General features: G+C 51.1%; 1 protein-coding gene across 1 annotated transcript in view; it reads left to right on the top strand.

Moving 5' to 3' along the window:
• Positions 1 to 13258: 13258 nt before the first annotated feature.
• Positions 13259 to 23923, top strand: part of LOC144113828 (ubiquitin-conjugating enzyme E2Q-like protein 1) — a 63577-nt gene continuing 52912 nt past the window's right edge. The window contains exon 1 of the mRNA XM_077647167.1: positions 13259 to 13527. The gene's annotated coding sequence lies outside the window, so the exon portion shown is untranslated. The remainder of the gene's footprint in view (positions 13528 to 23923) is intronic.

Raw genomic sequence — 23923 nt, 5'->3', positions numbered from 1 at the left:
CTGATGTTTAATCGCGTCGCCATTTTTTACTTCTCACTCTATTTCGCCTTCATTCTTCACCGCAAGAAAAACTTATATCTGTTGGTCTGGAAGCGCAAAAAAGCTAAATCCTCGTGTAATGAAGCAAAATCCAGATGAAAGAATTTTATGAACTTAGCGTACATCGTTGTCTGACAGTAATATGAAACCGAAGAACAACTATAACAAAGCTCGGCAGAAATAACTGCATCACCCGTTCTTTTTTTGCCGTCCACGGCACCGAATATGGCCGTAGTGACTCCATAATTTTCTTTTGTATTACGTCACTCGCTTCTTTCGCCTTAGATTACTCGTATATTTTGATATGCAGTAGCTTCACGAGTCAGATTTGAAAGGGAATACAACGGGCCTCTGATAAATTCCGTAGACCTTCCTATGGAACGCTGGCGCTCCATAGAAAAGCTGTGGTGTTATGTTATCAAATCTTGAATACTATTATTAGATAAAACGCTAGTCTTTTCTAATTAATAATGTACAACCAACTAGCCCAGCTTTCAGCCTTGATTGAATACTATCGTTCGCTACTTCTCTACAAACAGTATCCTGGGGGTTAAATTAGAAAACAAAAGCAGGCAAAAAGATCGACAAGTACACCATAACCTTCGATTCACTGATGGGACTGCCCTGTTAGGTAACTCGGTTATTTACACTTGGTTGAGTACCTAGTTAAAGCACAGCAGTAAGCTTAAAAGTACAGTTCAACAGCCTCGCAAAGGGAGAACAGATTGCGATACGGGATGAAGTACCAGTGCGTTTATTTAGGCCAAGCAGTGTCGGGAAATCCTGTCCATGCTAAAAAAAATGGTGGGAGAGAGTAAGAATGCGTTAAGATTAACTCGACAGGCACTCTCAAGTTACGGACAGCAGCCTACTGATATTCCTAGACGGGCAGGAATGTCCCTGCACGGGCATGTGTTGTCTTCTTCGTGTCTGTCCGCTTCTCAAGCGCTACGAACTTCGTCATATAGCAGAAGCTCAGTTTTACGAACAAATTTTATGCCTCGATTGCATGAAAATTTTACACCTTTCAATCTTTTGACTCCAGCGACCTACAAACTCGACGTTACGAACAATTTTCATGAACTACGCGGAAGAAAAGTTTAAAGGCTATCGCAGAGGTTAATTCGGGCGCACAGCAAGCCAAAAACGCTACAAACCCCAAGCACAACTCAAAATCGCGCACGCGAGCTCGTCGGGAGTGGGGAAGGTTTCCTTAGGCTGTGTCTCCGAAAGGCGCAAAGGTCACTAACATCAAGATAAGCTCGGGGGGAATGTTACTCTTTTTTTATTATGCTTACATTGGTACCAGTGACTGTTGGCTTCTTTCATACGCGCACGCTGCGTTGGATTAAATGAACCATCAAATAATATGTATGCTTAGGTCTGGAAAAGCGCACGACCAATCGGTATTCCATCACTCATCACCACACCACAGAAATTTTTAAGCTAGTTTCATTAACACCGAAGATATCGGCGATTAAAAATGATGCTCCCCCTCGTCCCCCTCAACTCATTCACACCGACGGGACCGAAGGAAAAATAAATAAATCAGGTCGGGACTGCATTGCTCCCGCGCCCCATCTAGCCTCGTCCTGCCCCCGCCACCTTGGCAGGCCTAATGAGAAGGCTTGCCCAGACTGCCCACTGACGTCATCGGGGTAGGGGCGCCTTAGAACGCACTGTGCGGTGTCGCCTAACCGGTCGCGAGCTATTACGAGCAGCAATTTTTAAAAGTTACTTGTAAATTATAGCGTCCACGCAGAACTTTTAAATTTGACCAGAATACTCACAAGGAACACCTCTACGGACCCATTGCACTAGAATATGACCCTTAAAATCATTTAGCCGCCGCGGTGGCTACGTGGTTATCGTGCTCGGCCGCTGACCCGAAAGACACGGGCTTGATCCCGGCCGGCGGCGGTCACGTGATCGAAATTATCCGGAGCTCTCCTCTATGGCGTTCCTCATAGTGTGAGTCGCTTTAGGACGGTATACCCCCTAAAATAAACTAAACCAAAATCCTTTCAGAGTCCCTTTAAGAAGTTCTGGACACCAGCGCGACTAGCCCAACTCAGCTCTTGGCAAAATCTTTGCGAGCCTGGTGAGGTAGCTCCGCACATCAACTTTAGAGATTTTGTGAGCGCCGATGCTAAAGCGGACGCGGGCGTCAAGAGAAATTCTTGACAACGAGCGTACAGTGAACATCGTTGCCAGCGATGACGAGATGGTGTTATATGCCTCAGGAAGTCCTGGAGATACTGTTGCGGGAAAGAATATATTTACAGCTACTACACCAAAGAAGGAACAGCTACGAGCGACACTCAGAACACAGTCAGAACTCGTTCTCATGTTCTTCGTCCACCCGTTCACTCGCTCAGTCTCGTCGTCGTCTTCCCGCTTCAGGACCCCCGGCTGATGAGACGCCGTCTCGGCGTTAGAGTGGCGACATGTGAACGTCGTGATAAGGTTTTAGGTGGCAGACATGGACGACGTCGGTGCAGGGGTCAGAGGACAATGGCGAGCACGCAATGGGTGCAATTTCATAGTTCACGTCGGTGACACGGTGCACCACACGGTAAGGGCCCCGGTAGTGACAAAGGAGCTTCTCGGCGAGACAGACGCTGCGTGACGGCGTCCAGAGAAGGACGAGTGATCCGGGTTCATATTCGACCGCCCGGTGATGGCGGTCGTAAGCGGACTTCTGGGAAGCTTGTGAGGCACGGAGCCGACTACGGGCTATTTGGCGCGTCAGCGAGGCCTGGGCGATGGCGTCCTGAGCGTAAGCAGTGGTGGCGACTGAAGAAGACGGCATGAGTGTGTCCAAAGGCAAGATGGGGTGCCGACCAAACAAAAGGTAGAAAGGGGAATAGCCGGTTGTGTCAGGCCGTGAAAAGTTATACGCAAAAGTCACACAAGGCAAGGCAGCGTCCCAATCTCGGTGGTCTGGCGAGACGTACATTGCTAACATGCGTGCGGTTGAACCGTTCCGTAAGCCCATTGGTTTGTGGATGGTAAGCTGTCGCGAGCTGGTGCTGTGTGGCACACGAACAAAGAATGTCATTAATCACTCGGCACAGAAAATAACGACCACGGTCGGTGAGCAGTTGACGAGGGGCGCCATGGTGAAGAATAACGTTTTGGAGAAGAAAATCGGCGACATCGGTAGCGCAGCTGGTAGGCAAAGCACGCGTGATGGCGTACCGAGTCGTATAATCAGTTGCGACAACGATCCACTTGTTGCCGGAGAGGGACGTGGGAAAAGGGCCAAGAAGGTCGAGGCCAACACGGTGAAAGGGTTCCGGAGGTACGTCGATGGGTTGTAGGAGACCGGCAGGCAAAGTGGAGGGCCTTTTCCGACGTTGGCACAAGTTGCAAGCGGCAACGTAACGCTTGACGGAACGATACAGGCTAGGCCAAAAGAAGCGGTGCCGCACTCGAGCATGCATGCGGGACACGCCAAGGTGGCCGGCTGTCGGCAGATCGTGCAATTCTTCAAGGACAGAAGAGCGTAGATGTTGGGGTATGACGAGCTGCAATGGAGGACCATCGGAGCGTAGATTGCGGCGATATAAAATGCCATTCTGGAGCACATAAAGTTGCAGAGACGGAGATCGGTTTGCAGAGTGGAGGCCATCAGATAGAGATGAGTTGTGGCGCTGTTCGTTGGCGATATCGGTGAGAGCAGTGATAACTGAGAGGCAGGGCAGGGTCTCAGCGTCTTCTAGGTCAGGTGGCTCCACAGGGTACCGGGATAAACAGTAAGCGTCCTGGTGGCGACGACCGGGCTTGTACACTACAGAGTATGAATATTCTTGGAGGCGCAAAGCCCAGCGACCAAAGCGACCGGTGGGATCTTTTAGTGAAGACAGCCAACAGAGAACGTGGTGATCAGTGACAACAGCGAATGAGGGGTCGAACAGGTATGGGCGGAATTTAGCTACAGCCCAGACAAGGGCGATACACTCGCGCTCAGTAATAGAGTAATTCTGCTCGGCGGCGGAAAGTAGGCGGCTGGCATAAGCGATGACGCGATCTTGTCCCTGTTGCCGTTGGGCTAGCACGGCACCGATCCCATATCCGGAGGCGTCGGTGTGAACCTCTGTGGGAGACGACGGGTCAAAATGGACTAAGATGGGCGGAGAGGTTAGAAATTGAACGAGGGAGGAAAATGAGTGCTCTTGAGCAGGGCCCCAGTTAAAGGGGTGTCGTTCTTAAGAAGGTCGGCGAGGGGGCGAGCGATGCCGGCGAAATCTTTGGTAAAACGGCAAAAATGCGAGCACAAGCCGACAAAGCTGCGCACATCTTTCGACGACCTAAGAAGAGGAAAGTCCTTGAAGGCTCGAATTTTGACTGGATCTGGGCGGACACCAGAAGCATCAACCAGGTGTCCGAGAATAGTGAGTTGGCGGCGACCGAATTTGCATTTCGATGAGTTCAGCTGGAGTCCGGCGTTACGGAACACTGTCAGAATGCTGGAGAGGTGTTCGAGGTGCGTGGCAAAAGTAGGCGAGAAAATCATGACATCGTCAAGGTAGCAGAGGCAGGTCGACCACTTAAAGCCGCGAAGAAGGGAGTCCATCATTCGTTCAAAGGTAGCCGGCGCGTTACAGAGCCCGAATGGCATGACTTTAAATTGGTATAAGCCATCAGGCGTCACGAAGGCGGCCTTTTCGCGGTCCTTTTCATCAACGGCAATTTGCCAGTACCCCAATCGAAGATCAATTGAAGAGAAATATTTGGCGCCGTGCAGGCAATCAAATGCATCATCGATCCTCGGGACAGGATATACGTCCTTTTTGGTAATGCAGTTTAGGTGCCGGTATTCAACGCAGAAGTGCCAGCTGCCGTCCTTCTTTTTTGCCAGGACAACTGGTGAAGCCCAAGGGCTTGACGAGAGCTCTATGATGTCTTTTGCGAGCATCTTGTCCACCTCTTGATTGATGACGGTGCGTTCAGCGCTGGAACGTGGTACGGACGTCTGTGGATAGGAACGGCATCACCAGTGTTTATGCGATGCGTCACTACAGAGGTACGAGCCAAAACACGGGCATCAAAGTCAAAGATGTCGCGAAAAGATGACAAAAGGCACCTAAGATCGTGAGCTTGCATCGGCGGTAGGTCAGAAGATGTCATGTCGGCGTAGTCGTCCGTTGGTTTCTCGGTTGATGTGGCCGCAGGCAACAGGCTTTGATGAGTAGAAGGTAAGCAGATGTCCACGACTGATATGACACATTCGGCAGCCGGGCAGAGCGTGGCGAGTGAGATGCCTTGCGGGAGCGGTTGGATAGACGGGACAAAGTTCAGAACCGGAAGGTACGCTCGGTTCGCCGGCATTGTACAGACAGTGTGCGCAAGCGCAATACTTCGCGAGAGGGCGACGTCAAGGTCCGGAGTGACTACGTAGGGACCATCAGGGACAGGAGCAACAATTGAGAAAGAAATGTAAGTGGCGGCTTTAGGCGTTAGACGGACAAAGTCGACAGCACAGAGGCGAGGTACAACTGGGGACGGTGGCTCAGCAGAAAGGGGAAGGTCAAGCTGGACAACACTGGTGGCGCAGTTGATGAGGGCTGAATGCTCAGACAGGAAGTCGAGGCCAAGAATGACGTCATGAGGGCACTGGTCCAGAACAGAGGACAGAACGGATGTATGGCGGCCGGAAATGGTCACACGGGCTGTGCATAGTCCAACCACAGGACGCGTTCCACTGTCGGCAACGCAGAGAACGGCTGTGGGTGCAGGGGTAAGTACTTTTCTGCGGCGGCGTCGGAGGGTTGAACTCATGACGGACACGTGCGCGCCCGTATCGATCAGGGCTCTCACAGGGACTCCATTGACATGAATAGCGAGCCTATTTTGGTGTGCGCGGAGAGCTAAGCGATGATTTTGGGACTGGGGCTGTACTGCAGCATCACCTCCAGACACTGCAGTGTCTAGTTTTCCGCTTGCGAGCGTACGTAGGAGCCAGGAGAGGAGCGACGGCGTAGGGGCGATCGAGACTGCCGACGCAGGGGGGACGGGGAGCGGCTGGGGCGGGGAAATTTGCCGTTGACTGAAGCACTCTGCCGGGCTGGAGGGGGCGTGAAGTGGCTGGGCTGTTCGTCGTTGCGGTGAGAGCTGAGGGGATTGTATGCGCTACGACGGGACCAATAACTGCGACAGTGACGGGAGATGTAGCCAATACGGTGGCAGAGGAAACAAATGGGCCTGTCGTCGGGTGTCCGCCAGTCGTTAGGGTTACGTCGACGTGGAGCGAAGTAGGAAGGTCGGTCAGGAGCAATCGCAGTGATGTTGGGTGGGGATGAAGGACGTACGGGGCTGACGGGTTGGAAGCCAAGATTTGCAAGCTCTTGACGGACGACGGCTTGTACCATAGAGATGGTGGGCAAGTGGTTGTCGCCATCACGTATGTGCAGGGAGGCAGGGGACATGGCTTCGAGTTCGCGTCGAATGATGCGGGTCACATTTTCTGGAGGCGCAGGAGTTTGCCGGTGCAGCAGGTCTTCACATGAGGAAGTTGCAGCCGTGTTAAGAAGGCGTGTGTACGGCTGGCTAATACGCCTGCTTTTAGCTTCCTCGAAGCGGCGACATTCCTAATAATGTCGTCGACTGTAGTGCAATTCTTGTAGACGAGCAGGTTGAAGGCATCGTCGGCGATCCCCTTCAACACGTCACCCACTTTGTCAGATTCGGGAATGTTATTGTCGACTTCGTTGCAGAGGGCCAACACGTCCTGAATGTACGAAACATAGGATTCCGTAGAAGTTTGAGGTCGGGATGCAAGGTCCCTCTTAGCGGCGAGTGTTCGGCCGAGCGGCCGTCCAAACAGGTCGCGCAGTTTTTGCTTGCAGACGTCCCATCTGGTCAAGTCATCTTCGTGAGTCTCGTACCAGACTCGGGCGGTGTCTTTTGGGTAGAAAATGACATTGGCGAGCATAAGGGTTGGATCCCAGCGGTTGTATGTACTCACACGTTCATACATCTGGATCCAGTCGTCGACGTCAACATTGTCGGTGCCAGAAAATGTCCCAGAGTCACGAGGAGCAGAAAGAACGAGTGATTGCATGGCCGATGGTGATGTTTGCTGGCAGGCGTCCTGGGTCATGATGAGCGAAGGCAGCTGTCGGCCGCTGCGGAGCTCTGTCGTTGGTAGATGTAGGGGAAAGGCGCACCTCCAACAAATATGTTGCGGGAAAGAACATATTTACAGCTATGTACACCAGCGAAGGAACAGCTACGAGCGGCACTCAGAACACAGTCAGAACTTCGTTGTCGTCTTCGTCTTCGTCCACCCGTTCACTCGCTAAGTCTCGTCGTCGTCTTCCCGCTTCAATACTAAACCGATGTTAAGTAAGCGATCGACGCGATCTGCGCCTCCCGCAAGGGAGCAGTGTAAGAAGTACGATTTTCCGGGTCTTCGCTTTGCCAGGCCGATGTGTGCAGGCCCTGGCTTGGAGGATTGCTTTTTGAGCAGCGCAGCGGTAAGGAACATCGAGGACAAGAATATAAAGCACGGGTTTATTCGAGATATTTGCAAGCGGGGTAAGACGAGAAGCACAAGACGCAGATATGCATCCACCCTTTTCAAGAAGATCCCGGTCAATATGCTCTAACTTGGGGCGTCTATTTAGATGGTGCCCAATAAGAACATTCTTTAGGTGAGCGAATCAAGAGAAAATGAAAATAAAATTGCTCTGCCAGTGAGCCGCAACATTGATCACCACTCACGTCGCCAGACGTCACCAGGCGCATCCTCACAACTCCTCTGTGAAGAGGGTGCGGTCGGCTTTGGAATTCTACGCTTCACTCGAAGGCCGGACTCCCGCCCAGGAGTAGAAGGAGGGGAGGGGGGGTGTCGCTCTTTCGTCCCGGGCGGCCATTGTTTCTGTAGCAGCTCTTGTGGACTCCGGCAAAAGGAAAAAAAGGCGATCCGCCACATTGCATGGAACGGCGCCATGTGTCGCCTCATCCCTCCATTGTTAGTCCCTTACCAAAGGGATTAGTCCAGCGCGCTAACTTTAATCTGTTGCCTGTTAGAAACGCTTACGGTGGAAGGCTTTTGTAGTTCGATGGTAATAAAGCCTGTAACAGTGTCCCACATGAACTTAAGCTGTAAACTGGCTCCATTAATCATATGCAGTTGCATTTCACTAGTTTGACATGATTTTTTCGCAGTATTATTCTGCCTTTTACTTGTGCAGCTTGTATTATGTTCTTGTGCTGATTTCTTGCACTCATGTAATTGTCTTTTGTTGTTGACATATTTCTGGAAGCTTTATAAAATTCAACGCCATTTTAGCTGTGCCGATTTCGTTATTATCTGTACATTCTATGTCTTTCCTGATATTTTTTTTAGAATAAGAAATTTGTCTCTTGGATGTTGAGCCATAATTGGTCTCGTACTATAATTTTTTTTGTGGTTGAAATTTTTTTGTATTCTGCGAATTGCCATGTTTCAGTTTGCCTTATTTAATCGTACGTTACTTCATAATTTTATTTTAAACGACCTGGCATGTCGTGGCCTGCATGCACTTTCATGTTTAGGGAGCTAAACTAGCCGGTGGCTAGGTGTCCAAACAGTTTCTGAAATTCTGAAAAGAAAAGAAGATAATAAAAGCCACCACCAGCAACACGCTTTGTTGAGCTTGCCGGCTGTGGCTGCCCGTTTGGTGAATAAGAAAGGACATTATGTTTTCCCCGCGAATGGAAGCGAACGGGTGCCGCTGAACACTTGCCGAGTCAAAAATCGGCGCCTGCCTATCGGCTCTAGTTGTCCACCCGCTGGCTTTGATCGTCAAAGAAGCCAACTCATGCCTTCACGTAGACAGCGGGACTGCGATATTGTCGGTATGCAGTGGATGGCGTCGTGCGAGAAGCAAGTAATGTCATGGTTGGAAAGCGGCGTTCAAAAAAATTCGTTTTTTCGAAGGGAGGTGAATTTTCTACCCATACTCGACTCAGCAGTCAGTATTGTGTATCTCTAGTGTACAAAATTCTAGATTTTACCAAGTTTGCGTACAAGCGGTATTCTGTTGCGGGGGGGTCCAAGCGGAGGTAAGCGTAGCCTGGGGAGTCAGGTCAGGCGATGAGATTGGGGATTTTTATGCGCTGGCCGCGGCAGGCGCATGTCAGGTCTCATTGCAGATCAGTGGCAGAGGCCCAGCGGTTGCTTCGACCTGTCTGAAAAATATGATTGAGTACGTACAGCGGGCAGCTTGTACTAAGGCGATGGGAAGAAAAGCGAACATCGCGGCGCCTTCGCGCCCCGTTGTTCAAATTTCTTTGATCGCAATTTTACCTGGGTGGCAAAAAAAAGACTTTAGAGACGTCCTATATGCGTCACGGACGGCTCTAGCCTCATTTTGCTGGTTTAAGGGGGTTTAACGTCCCAAAGCGACTCTGGCTATGAGAAATGCCTCCGGAGATTTTCACCACCTGGGGTTCTTTCACGTGCACTGACATCGCACAGTACACGGGCCTCTAGAATTTCGCCTCCATAAAAATCGAGCGCCATGGCCGGAACCGAACCCGCGTCTTTCGGGCCAGCAGCCGAGATCTCTAACCACTGAGCCACCGCGGCGGCTCCTGTTTTGCTGCCACCGAAATAAAAGCGTGATGAAAAGAAATGCGAACAGCGGAGCATATAGGCTCCGCTTTGTTCGCGTTCCTTTCCATCGCCCCTGTACGTTGTCTTAGGGCTGAAGCTTGTTCTCTGCGTGAAGCAAAGATAACTATAGTACTAAGCAAACAACGTTTCACGTTGGTTTCATTTATTCGATTTCGAACGCAAGTATGCTGGCAAAGTGACTTCACTTTCGAAGAGCACTGTCTCGCGGCAGTAACGGCAATCAGACTTGCTGGAAGGCAGCGTACTTCTAACGGGACTGTTTATCTGGCCGAACTTAGGTCCACTAACAGACAACTCGGCGGCGGCGATAGCAACAAATAGTCTCAGCGGTCTTTGGGTTGAGATTTAAAGTTTGCAGTGAAATTTCAGGATAAGGCTCCTAAAACACCGACAACCGTCCGGAAGGTCGCGGAAGCCGACGCGCGCAGTCTGGATAGTTCCAGATCAATCTGGGTGCGCACGTGTGCCAAACAAACCGATAAGGAACAGTCCCGGTGCCGATGGATCACACACATGAAGGAACAAACATAACAAAAGCCCCTTCTTAGAGAAGCATTGAACCAATGCTCAGGAGGAAGGGAACCGAAAAATTAAAGTGGGTACGCACTGCATGAACGCACGAAATTAGCGTGCATCACACGGTTTTACACGCATGACACACACCTACTTCCGCCCGTCGCTCTGAGTGAGTCGATACGTCCGGAACGGCTTCCTATAGTAAGTCTGCCGAGTAGTCGCAGGATCATGCGGGCTCGGTAGTAAAAGTGCAACAAATAATTTTTCACTAGGTCCTCGCTGGCGAATCGGCGTGCACAATCACACACAGTCACGTGTTTTGTGTTTCGCATCGCGTCGTCGTATACATTGCGGCTTTGCAGCGTCGGTGGACGGCTGGTCTTTACTCGCAATCGGACAAGCCGCCTAGCATCTTCTGCGCGTTGTAGGAGTGCGGTGGGGTCGGCGCTGTATCTGTCGTAACGGTCGGCAGCATTGCTTCAAGCATGGTCGTAGAAACGCTGCAGTGCACGAGCTCTAATGGAGTCGTCTGGCTTGTATGCTGCAGAGCGGTGTTGTAGACGAAGGCTGCCAGGGCAGGATGACGTCCTAGGTCTACAGAGCTCGCCGTCGATGTATGTACATGGCAAGTATGCCTGCAATGGTATTGCTCAGGAGCTCCGTTAAGCCGTCGGGCTGCGGGTGGTACTCAATTATCATCCAATGGCTTGCGTAACTGTAGTGAGGGATGGATTGCGTCGGCTCAGCCGTGAACTCTGCTCCCCTGTCCGTGACGAGCCCTTCATAAGGGCCGTAGAGCCGAATGACGCATTCCACGAAAAATTTCGTGACTTGAGCTGCAGTGTCGTTCAACAGGGCTTTTGCTTCGGCGTAACGGGTCAGGTAATTGGTCGCCACTATTGTAGGCCTGTTTCCGGGTGTCGACAATCTGTTCGAAAGATTTTGTCGGTGTTGCTGTGAGTTCCAGTAGTCCTGCTGGCAGAGTCGGTGGCGTCTTCCACCATTGATACTCTCAGTAGGCCAACGTGCAACGTTGGCGAGTGTTGCTGCGACCAGTAATATACAGGATAATTTTTTTGTAACCTTTACAGATTTCTATTTCAGAAACTGTGAGAGATATGTTAGTATGGTCTTTTGAGATGGATTGTACAGCGAGACGGACAGTATTTACTTGATATTGATAAATAATTAGGCGATTAATTAACTGCAACCAACTAATAAACTTTTTGTTTTTTTTTATTTTAGGGGGCAAGGTTACACTGTCAAATTGACGGCTGCCAACATCAAAGGTGAGCGCTGTTTTTAAGTTTTCTTAATCAGCAAGGTGGCTCGAAATATCGAATAATGCGCATTTGAAAGCTTCTGTGTTGGCTCTCCTGCATTACCTAATTAAAAAATGGCGTCGCTGGACGTGAGATCGTCGCCGAAGTTAACTTCCACATAACTAAGTTCACCAACTGCGCCTTAATTTGATGCATAAGAACTGCGAGAGACGACATTTTATAAATATGCAATGCGGGAAAGCCAAGTCCGCGAGCTTTCGAGTGATTATTTTTTACTTTGGATATTTCGGAACACTCTGCCGATTAAGAAGAATTAAAAACACAGCTCGCCTGCGATGTTGGCGGGCATCAATTTCGCCTTATCACCCTGCCCCCTAAAATCAAAAATGAAAAGTTTATTACTTAATTCCAGTTAATTAATCGTCTGATTATTCATCCGTATCAGGTTTATCAGGTCCACCTTGCTGTAGAATCCAGCTTAACACACCGAATGCTTGCAGACTCAACTAGAAGGTACGCGGCCTTATTAGGCGCGAAGCTCATTTTCATGAAGGCGTTGTTTATCAGCAGAGGAAACTCAATTCGCGCTTGAACGCTCGTCGGGTGAAATAGTCTTGCGTTCCGCGTGGTAATCGGTGAGGAACTGTAGCTCAGTTGAAATTGAAATCTTTGAAATTGTGCAAAGGTGCTGGCGCTGACGATCCTCAGTAAGGCCGGGACTCGTGACAGGCAGTCTACGTTGGAGGACACGGTGACGTCGAGAACTTAAAGTCGCAAGCTCCATCGAGCGAAGCAGCCGATGGGGTCTTCCTAAGTGGGAAGCCAGCAGTACACGTAATAACCGCTGACAAAACTGAATGATGTTCCGTGCAGCGTTTATATGCATTGTTTCATGAACATCTATTAATCTGTCAAGGAGTGCATGTAGCGACTTCATCCTTGTTTGCATGTTTTGAAGCAGTATGTTGGAAAAATTATCCCGTTTACTTACCTCATTCCGTCCGCTCAACGGGGAACCATTTCTTCAGTAAATGCCTACGCCCCAGTTCACTTTGGGCTGACATAAAGAGTGAAATAAAATTAGCCCTGTGCCGGGGTCATATTTATAATGGAGCAATAATGAAAAACGCCTATTGGCGGCATATTTTAGAAGCAACGAGCGTCATAAAAGTATGGCTTCAAAACAAACGCTGCAGAATCAGAAAGCGATGCGACGCCAGTCTTACTAGTGTGGTTGCGAGTTCCTTTACAGAATTTCGCTGGAAAGTGATAACTAGCATAACGGGACAGAGTGCTTGGGATCGCATCGATGACGATCCGATTCGGGAAAGAGGGGAGACGAGGATGAGGCGTCGGCCGGGGCGGTGCTCGACGCGGCGGCGACCGCCAAGTGATCATTCAGTTCCTTGATCTTTGCAAACAAACACGGGGCGCGCGGTTCTCGCGTCGGCGACACTTATCGACCGCGAGTTTGTTTCTCAGTTCCCGCGTTGGGCCGCCTGGCGTGCGGACCCCCAACGCAGAAAGGGGGGGGGGGGGGGGGGGGGGGTTCTGTCGGAACCAGCAAGCAGCGCTGAGAAACGAAGCCCGCGCCGCGGTCAAGTGCGGGGCAATTTACGGCGGCCACGTGACACCATTGGGCGCCGCTCATTGGCCGCAGGCTCTCGCTGGGGGCCTCTGATGGGCGGGTTTCTCGAGCGCCATCTTGGAAGTCGGCTGCGGTTGCCGCTCTCTTCCACTGCACCGGCGGCGCGTCACGTGAGCTCCGAAGCGGCGGCCGAGAGGGAGCAAAAGGCGCAAGCGCCGCGCTGCGGACGGCGCAGTCCACGCTGCCTGGGGCCGGAGCGCCGAGCGCGAGAGCTGCGCCAAGCGGGTTGCGCTGCGAGTCCGGCCTGCCGCTGCAGCAGCTTTCCCCCGGGGCCGGCGGCCGTGCGGGCGGCCCATCGCAGCAGCCTCGCCCGAGCCGGCCACACTGCCTCTGCTGCTGCCCTCGTCTCCGGGGGACGCCTCACTGTCCTCTACCAAGTTAGCGGTCCTCGTTGGTGGAGGCAGATAAGCACAGTAAGCTACCTACGGCGTACCACATGCATGCTGCGCTTATCCTACGGGAGCGCTTCGCGCGTGACGCCCGGGCTCACTCTTATCTCCGCACGCGGTGCACATGGCAGAAATACCGCTTTTTCTGTATTTCTGTCATAAGAAACATGCCGGGCTTTTTGGCTGGGCTTTTTCCCCCCATAAATTATTTGCGAGAAGGGACACCTATTCGCATTTCCATGCAGTAAGCTGCTTCCGGTCGAGGTGTTTTCTATATTGAAGGACACAAAAACTTGACAACTGTCACTGACCGCTCGGTCATTAGGTCTGCGGTCACAAAGTGAAGGCGTATTTAACTGATCGCGTTACTCTTTGGTAATCCACTCCGGCCTTGTGGTTCGATACGAAATCAGCTCTATGTTTCATATCATGTTCACGTGTGCGTTATTCTCAACGCACTGCCGGGCTCTCAGGGTTAAGAGCCATGCGATCTCGGGCCTGTGGTCATCCGAGAGAACGTGCACAAACAGCACGCAAAGGAAGAGCTTCCGCGTCGAAGCAAAAACAGTAGCAAACGCTGCGCCCCGTCTGCTTTCGCGTTAATTAAACGAGCCCCCGCCGACTGCCCTCTCTGCATTCCTGCCGCTCCTCAAGTCGGAATGATTACCAACAATGTGTCCAATTATGCCAGCGGTGCTTCCAAGGGGATTTGCAAAGACGGCGATCCGGAGAAAATCTCGTGAACGCTGACAACTTTCTATATATCGTACGCTGGTCGTGCTCTTTTGTTGAGGTATTCTAGAGCCGTGCTAGCCACGCTGGACGGGAATCAGCGCTGCTTTCATTTGCTCTATCACCTCGTCGTCGTTCACGGCTCAAATGAGGGCATTGATTAGCTGACCTCGCGAGCACACGGGGCCTGAAGCGAGGACCCGGTTGCTTCGCGGATTGAAGATAATGAACATGGGGCCCCCGATTAGCGTAACCACAGTCGTCGATAATCCTGCTCCACGGAATACAAAAAGTGAGTGCCCATTCTCTGCGGAAGTCGTTGCAGTCTTCGCAGGGACAGAGGCCTCGCGGTTTTCCCAAACGTCATTTCGTCGAACACGCTTTTGACCACGAGGCCTCTAATGAAGCAGACTTCAAACTTCTTCAGCGCACGCGCTACAAAATACGTTGCCGTGAGAAATTACTGGCCATGAGTATGCAGACAACAAATGATGGCCATGCATTCAGTCATGTATGGACAAGCGAACCAGCTTTTGAACGAGGCGTTTTAAATGAATTATGCGTAAACCGTGATGTATTCCTTCCTTAGTAGTAAGTGTACATGAATTTTTAAAATTATAGTTCCGAGATTTGAGAAGAATAGCTCACGATAGGGAATATATTTTTAATGCACTATCTTGTTCACATTTACCCGCTGACGCGCTCAAGTGTCGCTTGTGATGTTTATTCAGGGTATAGAGAACTGACCTGAGAAAAAACCGCTGGGTGCCACAAAGCTCGAATATGGAGGATTAAAGGAGCGCCTTTAGCTGCACAGTGATTAGAAGAAGAAAACGCACTTTCGCGGACAGAAACAGCAACAACGACATGGACCACGCTTCCGCATTCAAACTCTTCTGTCACATTGTATAACGTAAATAGGAATGCTTGCAGCCTTGATGTGCAAAGGCAAAAGTAAATTCTTTGAGCAGATGCACAAAACACACACTGCTTATCGCTATTTAACGGGTCAGAAGACTTTGATCAGCAAAGCGTGGTCCATTTACTTCTGTCCGCGACTGTACCTGTGGAACAAGTACATGGATGCTGATGTGGTCAACTGATGTATACAGGAACCAATCCGAGAGAGACGATATAAGTAACGAAACAGCCGCTGAAGTAGACAATGCGTCACCAAAAGTACGGTACCAGTACTATATACTGGCAGCGAAGCCGACTTGTGTTATCTATACTCAAGAATTATCAGCCAACACCATGGACAGCATTTGTAAATTCATAATTTTCCTCGGGCTGAAAGTCCCTCCAGCTTCTTGGGCGCAGATTTTTCTCGCTTCATGCATAAGTCATGGCACAATTCTCGTGTTAGAGTCTTCGCTGTGCGGTATGCTATGTTGCGGCATAAGTTGAATGGATGGCTATTGTGCGAAGAGAAAATGTGCGACTCTTAGCAGCGCTCAGGGCCGGCATTTTGTAACCCGGTTCATTATTTTGACCCTTTACTTCATTGGTCGCTGCCGCCTCTGGTGCCAGGAGCTATCGGTCATTGTATCATGTCACTCTGCTATCACCGATGGCAAAGGGGCGAAATAAGGCATCGCCCAATTTATATACGGCCCCAAGATGAAGTAATCCAAAACATTTTTCGTTCCACCCCCTACGCATGACGCGTAAGAAATTCGTACAGGTTCCATTAACGAATCGTTTGTTTCGCAAGCTGGCATTGTTTTCGAGAAATTGCCTACGACGGCATGCGTTGCGCAGGACGACTGCTGCAGAGCCATGCACTGCAGTGGCCGTCACTGATAGCAGCCCAACATACAGCCGAGTGATATCAGCTGAATTAATGTATAACGACCTGACCTTCAATCTCCATTTTATCTGCTGAATCTCCGCTCACTTCAACTCCACTCCTCGAATGCACTTGTAAAGTAAAACGGCGTGAAAGCAATATTCTAGATAATATGCGGCCTGTGTTCTTTGGTTATCAGTAGCTAGGAAAGGTATTTTTCTGAGCCAGTAAGTGTTTTTAAAGCGTAGAGTCACACATGTAAAAAAATACAGTACAGATGACAGGGGCAGATTTGTGGGTTACTCTTGGAGAGTGCGGTTAGGAAAGGTGGTCTCATTTGAACCATGCATTTCTTACTTTTTTCTTACAACAATTGGGGTCCAGCATGGTTTAGCTATGTAAATTTCTCGGTTCGGGGGAGGGGGGGTGGTGGTGTTCGCCTCCCCCCTACCGCCCCCTCCCTCATCAATCCCTCCATGACACAGGAAGCGATCGCAGAGCGACCTAATTTACCGTATTCTCTGCACGTACTTATTGCATCCAAGAGTCTCTTTTGGCGAGCCGAACGCTCGCTTCATTCCACTCTTAGGAAACAATGAAAGGCCGGGCACCCTTTCCTCTCTTCCCCGATTTTTCGCTGCAGTCACGCCAGTTTTGCGCACTTATTTTGCTGGTTCTTCCCTTGCCGTGCAACTCCACGGCTCCTCCCAGGCGGCCCAGAGAGCCGGCGGGAGCGTGTGCGTGCGTTCATGTGCGCCGGGTCAGCTTCCCCGCCAAGCCCGGCGGTCGCCGATGGGGCCGAACGACGGGCTCCGCGGCGCTGCGCAGCTCCGTGCGCCGCTTGCATACGCGAGGCGCAATGAGCCGCGCGCATGGGTAGCCCTGGCGCTAATTGCCTGCAGCGAGGCGCGCAGATTAAATCCCGGTAAGTGCCGGCGGCCAAGTGCACGCCGATGCCTCCCCCCGTCTGCCTAATTTCGAGGGGAATTGATCCACGCCGAGGCGGCGAGCGGCAACTTCTCGAGTCCAAGGACGCGTTAATTATGTACTCGCATTCGCCGGCGGAAATAACTTCACGGTCACACCGCAGTTGTGGTGCAGCTTCCATCCGTCGAAGTGAGAGCTGACGAGCGCAGGCGCGCCATCTTGTACGTGCGAGCAGTTCGTGCGCGGGGATGCCCCGTCGGCACCGGGTGTTGCGATGGCTGGCGCGCCGCGCCCTGCAAGAGAATGAGTCCAGCGCGAATGTTCCTCAAAAAGGGCATGCGGAGGACGGAGAGAAACCGGCACGCGCACGCATTGTGATTGGGTTGCAGCCGAGTGATAAAGCCTAAGAGGTTGTCCTCCCCCATAAAGTGATGGCAGTAAACGCGAACGCAGAAGCGCTCGGATCGGTACGACTCGGCCAGCTGGAGAAGCAGCCATGGTGCGGACTGGGATAAGTATACGCACGCCATAGTCAGCTCCCAACGTCTGATATCTAATGCCCCTCGAGATGAAGCGGAAGCCTGCTGCATGCGTGTTGACAAGACGGAGATACCAGAAGCACACGAGTGCACAAAAATGTGTCAAAGTGGAACACCAAAGTGGGGCCTTATTTAATAGAGCAAGAGAGAAAAGATGTGAACAACAACGCGAAAAGTATAAAATTAAAATTATCACAGCTCGTGATATCCGGCAACTGTTAGGTTAAGAAATAACGAGTTAAAAGTGTACTACCCAGAGTATTACAGCATCACAGGCAAAGCACTACAAGATTCTCATAATCATATAGCAGTATTACAGTGATTAGTAAAGAACAAGCGGAGTGCGTATTTAATTTCACATGTCATTTAATTTGGATGCTAGACATCCTTGCGTTCAAACCTGAACCAGTTCGAAACGAAGATTCGAATACACGTGAAAAACAGCGACAGAGCTTCAAGCGGAAGAAATCGAAAATTTCCCGGATATTGCACAGCGTATTGTGCAGCGCATCTGAGTACCTGCGACGCATTTTCGCCTAACGATTCCTAGGATTCCAATGAAGCACCCGGTGCCTTGCTTGGAAGCTCGGCAGTTGACGCTCCCCGCGATCGCTTATGCAATGCTGCAGGCCAGCGGCCATTGAAATATCTGACTGGATACTTCAGCGGCCGCCCCTTCTCATTCGTCCCAATTAATGGTGGCAGATTAGCTGGCCCAAAAAGCGTTTTCCTCGCTTCGCCGTGCATGCTGTGTCCGCAAGATGCGACGAGTCTCGAACGGTGCAGAATTCGCTCATGAAATTGCGCTTCAGTTTCAAAGGGGGCGCTCGCCGCTAGGTATGGACGTTAGAATTCACGAACGAATGCCATTATTATGAGACGTTCGGGCCCGTTCCTGTGTAAATGCAAACTCCGTGGCTCCCATCCATTATCTCGTCGTCTCTGTGCCAATCTTATCGGAGCTTTTTGGGTCAAGATACCCGACGAATCGTGTTGTAGCCGCATCACCAGTTCACAGTTTAACTGTGGCTGAAATAGCAAGCGCAAACGACACTGTGGCGGTTGTCCGTGGCTGAGCCCGTTATCAATGTTGGTATTGTGTTAGCGCAGTAGATTATGCCTAATCCACATTATATTGTACAATTAATGCTCGACACATAACGGGCAAAATGCATTTTCACCGTTGATGAAGCGTCCCGTTCATAAATCAGATGCCAATGAAGCACCGAAAGCAGTCAGTCAAAGCTGATACGAGAGCGAGCTAATTTCTCACGTCAGCTGTCAATTCGATCAGCTAAACCCGATTCGCCAGGTTTTGGGCACCTTTGGATTTGAAGGACTGCGCCAGTACTGGCACAAAGACGAGACAGGTACCGAAGCGAAGGAACACGGCGTTACACAGGAACACGAAAAGCAGGTCACCTTTACGGAATATTGCGAATAGCAGCAACTCGCGTGAATTTTTCTGCGATCAGGCATTTTGCCTCGCCGCGAAGAATAAATAAACTTCGCGTACAATGGTTTTTCAAACGATCCCAGGCCGTAACCACTGAGCCACCAGGGCGGGTCGGCTACTGATCCGGAGTTCCTGGGTTCGAACCCGACCGCGGCGGCTGCGTTTTTATGGAGGCAGAACGCTAAGGCGCCCGTGAGCTGTGCGATGTCGGTGCACGTTACAGATCCCGAGGTAATCGGAATTATTTCGGAGCCCTCCACTACGGCACCTCTTTCTTCCTTTCGTCTTTCACTCCCTCATTTATCCCTTCCTTTACGGCGCGGTTCAGGTGTCCAACGATATATGAGACAGATACTGCGCCATTTACTTTCCCCAAAAACCAATTATTATCCCAGGCCGCCTCGTGTGTAATAGGTAACCTGGCGGCTCAGATGATTCAGGCAGCGGGGAGGGCAGTCTCGCTCTCTCCGGATCCAAAGCCCGTAGAGAGCGCCACGGGCGTAACAACCGAAGTGGCGTTCGGCGCACAAGTGTAATAGTCTGGGCACTTTTGAAAAAACACACATTACGAATGACCGGCCTGAACGATGGCCGTTAAAGGAACGTGACTGTGGACGCGTACCAAGCCGACACCTGCCTTCGGCCCTCGGGTTGCACACGCTTCTCGTTGTGTGCAGTACTTCGTCTTCTCCTTTACGTTGTTCTGTGAATTTTCTAAGCAGCGCACAAACTTCTTTGTGTAGGCTGTCGGCTAACCGCGCGGGCATATGCTGCAGTCCGAACGTCCCGCTGGTTAGTCGACACGGACTCGCCGAGAAGCGTCGTGCCAGAAACCGAGAACTTGCTGTTGTGTACCCTCCCACGAGCCTCACCGTTGCGGCTTTTCTCGTTCCTCGTGAATGGACGAGAGACGAATGCATACGTTTCGTAACAAGGCCAACAAAGACCTCGCGAACGAAACTCGAATGGTAAAGCGTATACTACGAGAGCAACCAGTGCTCGTACAGCTTAAATCCAAACTGCCGGCTGCAAAGCGACAATTGGGCGCGGTCGCTATCCTGTCGTTCCTCGCGCATAATGATAGTGCACAGTGCCGCGATGCCGATCGTGAGACCGGGGTAGTTGGTCGCAAAGGAAGAAGGCGGCGCGTCGGGGAACCACGCGGCCTGGGAAAGTTCAGAGCAGAAATAGAATTTGCTTTGCATTTGCCTACACTTTCTCGCAATTGTCAGAGTGCTGAGCACGGTGCTAAACCATCCGCTCTTGAGCCCTACAAGGTCCATGCATCCTTAGATAAAGAACGCTTTGTATTCGAGTGCGGACCAGTAGACCTCTCCCTCTTTTCAACCAGTGTGACGTCAGGGTAGCGCGTGGGTAAGTGGGTGCGCCGAAAGAAAACGGTCTTCATAGGCAAAAACGACCTTTTCGGTCCGGTCTCCCAGCTGTGTGGAGCGTGTGCAATTTCTGCCTGAAATTGTGCATTAGCGATATTTAGATAAGGCGCAAGTGAACGGCACTCCAGTACCCGGACCCGCAGGCGATCGGCAACCGGAAAAAAATATCTCAAGTGTGCGGCAAACGTGCACTTCGGAGGCACTTTAGTGCACCTGGAACAAGCCTGGCCCACACAGTGCGCAGGCACTGACATCCTACCGACCGCTTAAAACGCATAGGGCATCGCGATGGAAAGGCGTGTTGGTAAAGGGGTCATTTAAAACCTCGGCACCCACCGGCTACTGCTTTACAGAGACCGTTCACAAAGGCGACTGCCGAGCGCTACGAAGTGTGAGCGCTCGTAAGCGAAGACAGCAGGGTAAGCAGGAGCGCCTTGCTTGGCTGGGAGATTTCTCGTCAAGTACAGACATTTCTAGTTTGTATCGTTTAGATTAGTTCTGCCTGAAGAACGCAGGATATCGTTGCCAGAGTGCGTACCATCCAGGCTGGTGAAGCGCGAAACAGCGAATGCGGCTGTACTTGAGAGACCATGCTGCTGGCATAAAGTTGCAATATGCCTGCGATATTATAGAACGCCGCTTCACGAATATCCTCAATGAAGAATTTTTTTAAGGCGTTTGTTAGAAGCTTGGTTATCTGTAGACAAAGTCTCAATTTCAGAGCCACCGCGCCCTTCCCTTTCTTCTCGTCCCTTTTTGCACCCCACCCACTCGGCCCACCGTCGGCTGCCGACGCGTGCCGAAATTACTCGGGGGGAATTTCGGAGCAACGCCGGAGCAACGCTGCTGACTGGCCGCAGCCATGGTAGCTGCGTGACGTCTGAATAATCTAACCAATAGCCGACATACGCAGCAGCGTGAAACGAAGGAGGGCGCGAGTATGAAAAGGTCGTCGGAAAGGGCTCGCCAACTTTTGTGCGCCATTGTGGGTTCTCTGATACGTGTAAAATTGTATTATTTGGCTGATGCGTTCATGACAGCACAACGTAGTAATTAAGCAAGCGTACTCTTCTCAAAAGGGGTTTCAGGTCCCCTTTAAGATCGTTTCTGTGATTTCCGCATTATCTACCTGTCTTGCGTGCGCGTCAGCCTGCCATGACAAAACAGTGCGCGTATGGGATCACTGTTTGCGGCCATCTTCACATTACGCGCATGTGTTCAGGCCACGTGGGGCCATGGCACTGGCTCTGAGCCCTTCAAGGGTCCAAACTCGCTCGCTCAATAAAGTTTTTCCATCTGTCCATCCGGGAATCTATGCTCACTTTGGTGGGTCTCCGATGCAAGCGACTGAATTTTCAACGCGGATGTTTTCCTGTTCGCCGCCGCAATGGCACTGCGTGGTTGCAGTCTTCAGAAGTCGCACACGCACCACGATAGCAATGGGCGGTCTGTCTGTCATAACCATTACATACCACTGAAATGAACAAGAGTAGACAAGAGCCCTTTCCGCTCAATAAGGCACACGATTTCATTTTCCAAGAGTGAGAATTTCGCATCCCAGCTGCTGTAGGTGTGGACTTCGGCATTTAGACAACCTGGTAAGCGTGAAGCACATTTTAACTGGCCTTTTGTTTGTCCCGTTCGTTTCGCATTTGTTTTTCTTGTGATTATTTTTGTTTCACGAACAGGACGGTGGATCAAATATCGCGTTCTGGTATAGTTATATGCGGCTCTCAGCGCTAATCCGGGTGTAGAAGCCGACACTGCACGAAGGGCTTGCTCGACATTTGCCGTCTCGAAACCTGAGAGTGACAGTGATAGGCGAGAAACTGGCAACGGAAGCATCGATCGCATATTTTGTCTGAGCGAACTTGAGTCCAAGTAATGATGATGACTGCCATCGATACGCTCGGTGTATAGGCGATGCGTGGCCTGTTTCCGACGCCACCCGGCCGCTCCACTTCTTTCTGGATTCATGCGCCGTGCACCGCCCACGTGCAAACTAGGACGCACAGGTTGAGCTTCATTTCTGCCGCCCACTGACAGCGGCAGCGCCGGCGCGCAGGTCACGCCAGGGTGTCGTTACCGGGAAAGGCCTCGCACTGCTTGGGTCCCTTGTGCGTGTGTCGCCAGTGCGGTGCCAACAGCTCGCTTGGTGCGAGGCTGACAGGAGCCGTTGGATGAATGGTACGCACCGAAGAACGAGACGTGTTTTGAGCCCATCGTGAAACAGCCACGCACGGGCCTGTTTTCTTCCTCGCTGTCCAGTGCTTCGAGCCACTCTAGTGCGTATCGAGTTGTGGATCCAGGCGGGCGCTAATGAAAGGCCTGAAGCTTACGCTGAACAAATGGGTAAAGCGGCAAATCGGCGGCTGGAGGCCCACCCACCGCGCCGGCGATGAGTCATAATGGCATGCTGGGAAGCCGTGTTTAGTCGACTTCGAGCCCATATCCATTCCGCATTTCGCTAAATGTTCTTTCGGCGCCATCTGATAACACGTCTAGCACGGTGCGCAACCTGCTGAGGTGGTACTTACAAAAGAAAGAGAGAGAAAAAAAAAGCTCTTCGCTGAGTTTCTTGATTCACATAGTTTTGTTTTTCTTTACTGTGGATGTTCATGACAGAAATTATCTAGGAGAGAGAGCTCGCACGCTGCAGAAATAAAAGAACTAAATATCAATACTGTAAGAGCAAATAAAGCTACTAATCTCCAGTTCAATACGTTTCTACATATGTTAAGGGCATACCGCTTGCTGACAACATTGCAATAAAGAAGAGTGTCAAGTGAACACACTGTGAATTTCCTGCAAAGTTGAATTATAACAGACTCATCTATTACAGGACATCCTTCAAGAACGCGACATGTTGATTCAGTACTCGTCAGGGAGTGCGGGCAGAACCGAAAAGCACGCAAGGAGGCGCAATCGCCAGCTATGCGTCTGTGGCGTTCACACAAGCGGAAACGAAACGGGCAGTAGCTCCTTTCTACTTCTACAAATTACCACTCGTTCCACGCGTGCGCACATTGTAGCGTCACTCCTACGTACACGCCCCAAGTTTGCCTTTTTTTTAAACTTGGAGAGACGTCTGTGGTTACGTGTCATTGTTACCTCGCCGTAATCAGTCATTGGCTGCGGGAGCAATACGGGATCTCCGAGTGCACTTTGTTCAGATGTATGCTTCTCATAATGCGGGTATCGTGGAGCACTTTCGCGTAATGAAGGCAGCGAAATAAATGATAGAAACCGGACCTTCTCGCGTCCCTCGGCTGGGCCGTCGGCGAGATAAAACGGCCGAGTGCATGCTTTCGCAAGCGTCTCCGCATCCATCGTAATTTCCTTGCGGCCAGGGCGCGTGCCAGGGGTATCGTGTGTTAGCTGACGTCCTCCGGCGCGACGCCTCCGCGGAGCCAAGAGCGAGTGGCAGCGCCGTGCAGCGCTTGCTCGTGAAAGCACCGCAAAAGCGAGACCCGCGTGCTCCGCGCGTTGTTTCATCCCAGCACCGTCCATTTCAGAGGCTCGATATCAAAACTTATGGCCAGCAAGGTCCGCGATCTCTTGGCGATGGCACTTGGCTGCCGCT

Source organism: Amblyomma americanum, chromosome 1 (assembly GCF_052857255.1).
Source record: "Amblyomma americanum isolate KBUSLIRL-KWMA chromosome 1, ASM5285725v1, whole genome shotgun sequence".
Classification (NCBI taxonomy): Eukaryota; Metazoa; Arthropoda; class Arachnida; order Ixodida; family Ixodidae; genus Amblyomma; species Amblyomma americanum.
This window is presented reverse-complemented; position numbering and strand designations above follow the sequence as displayed.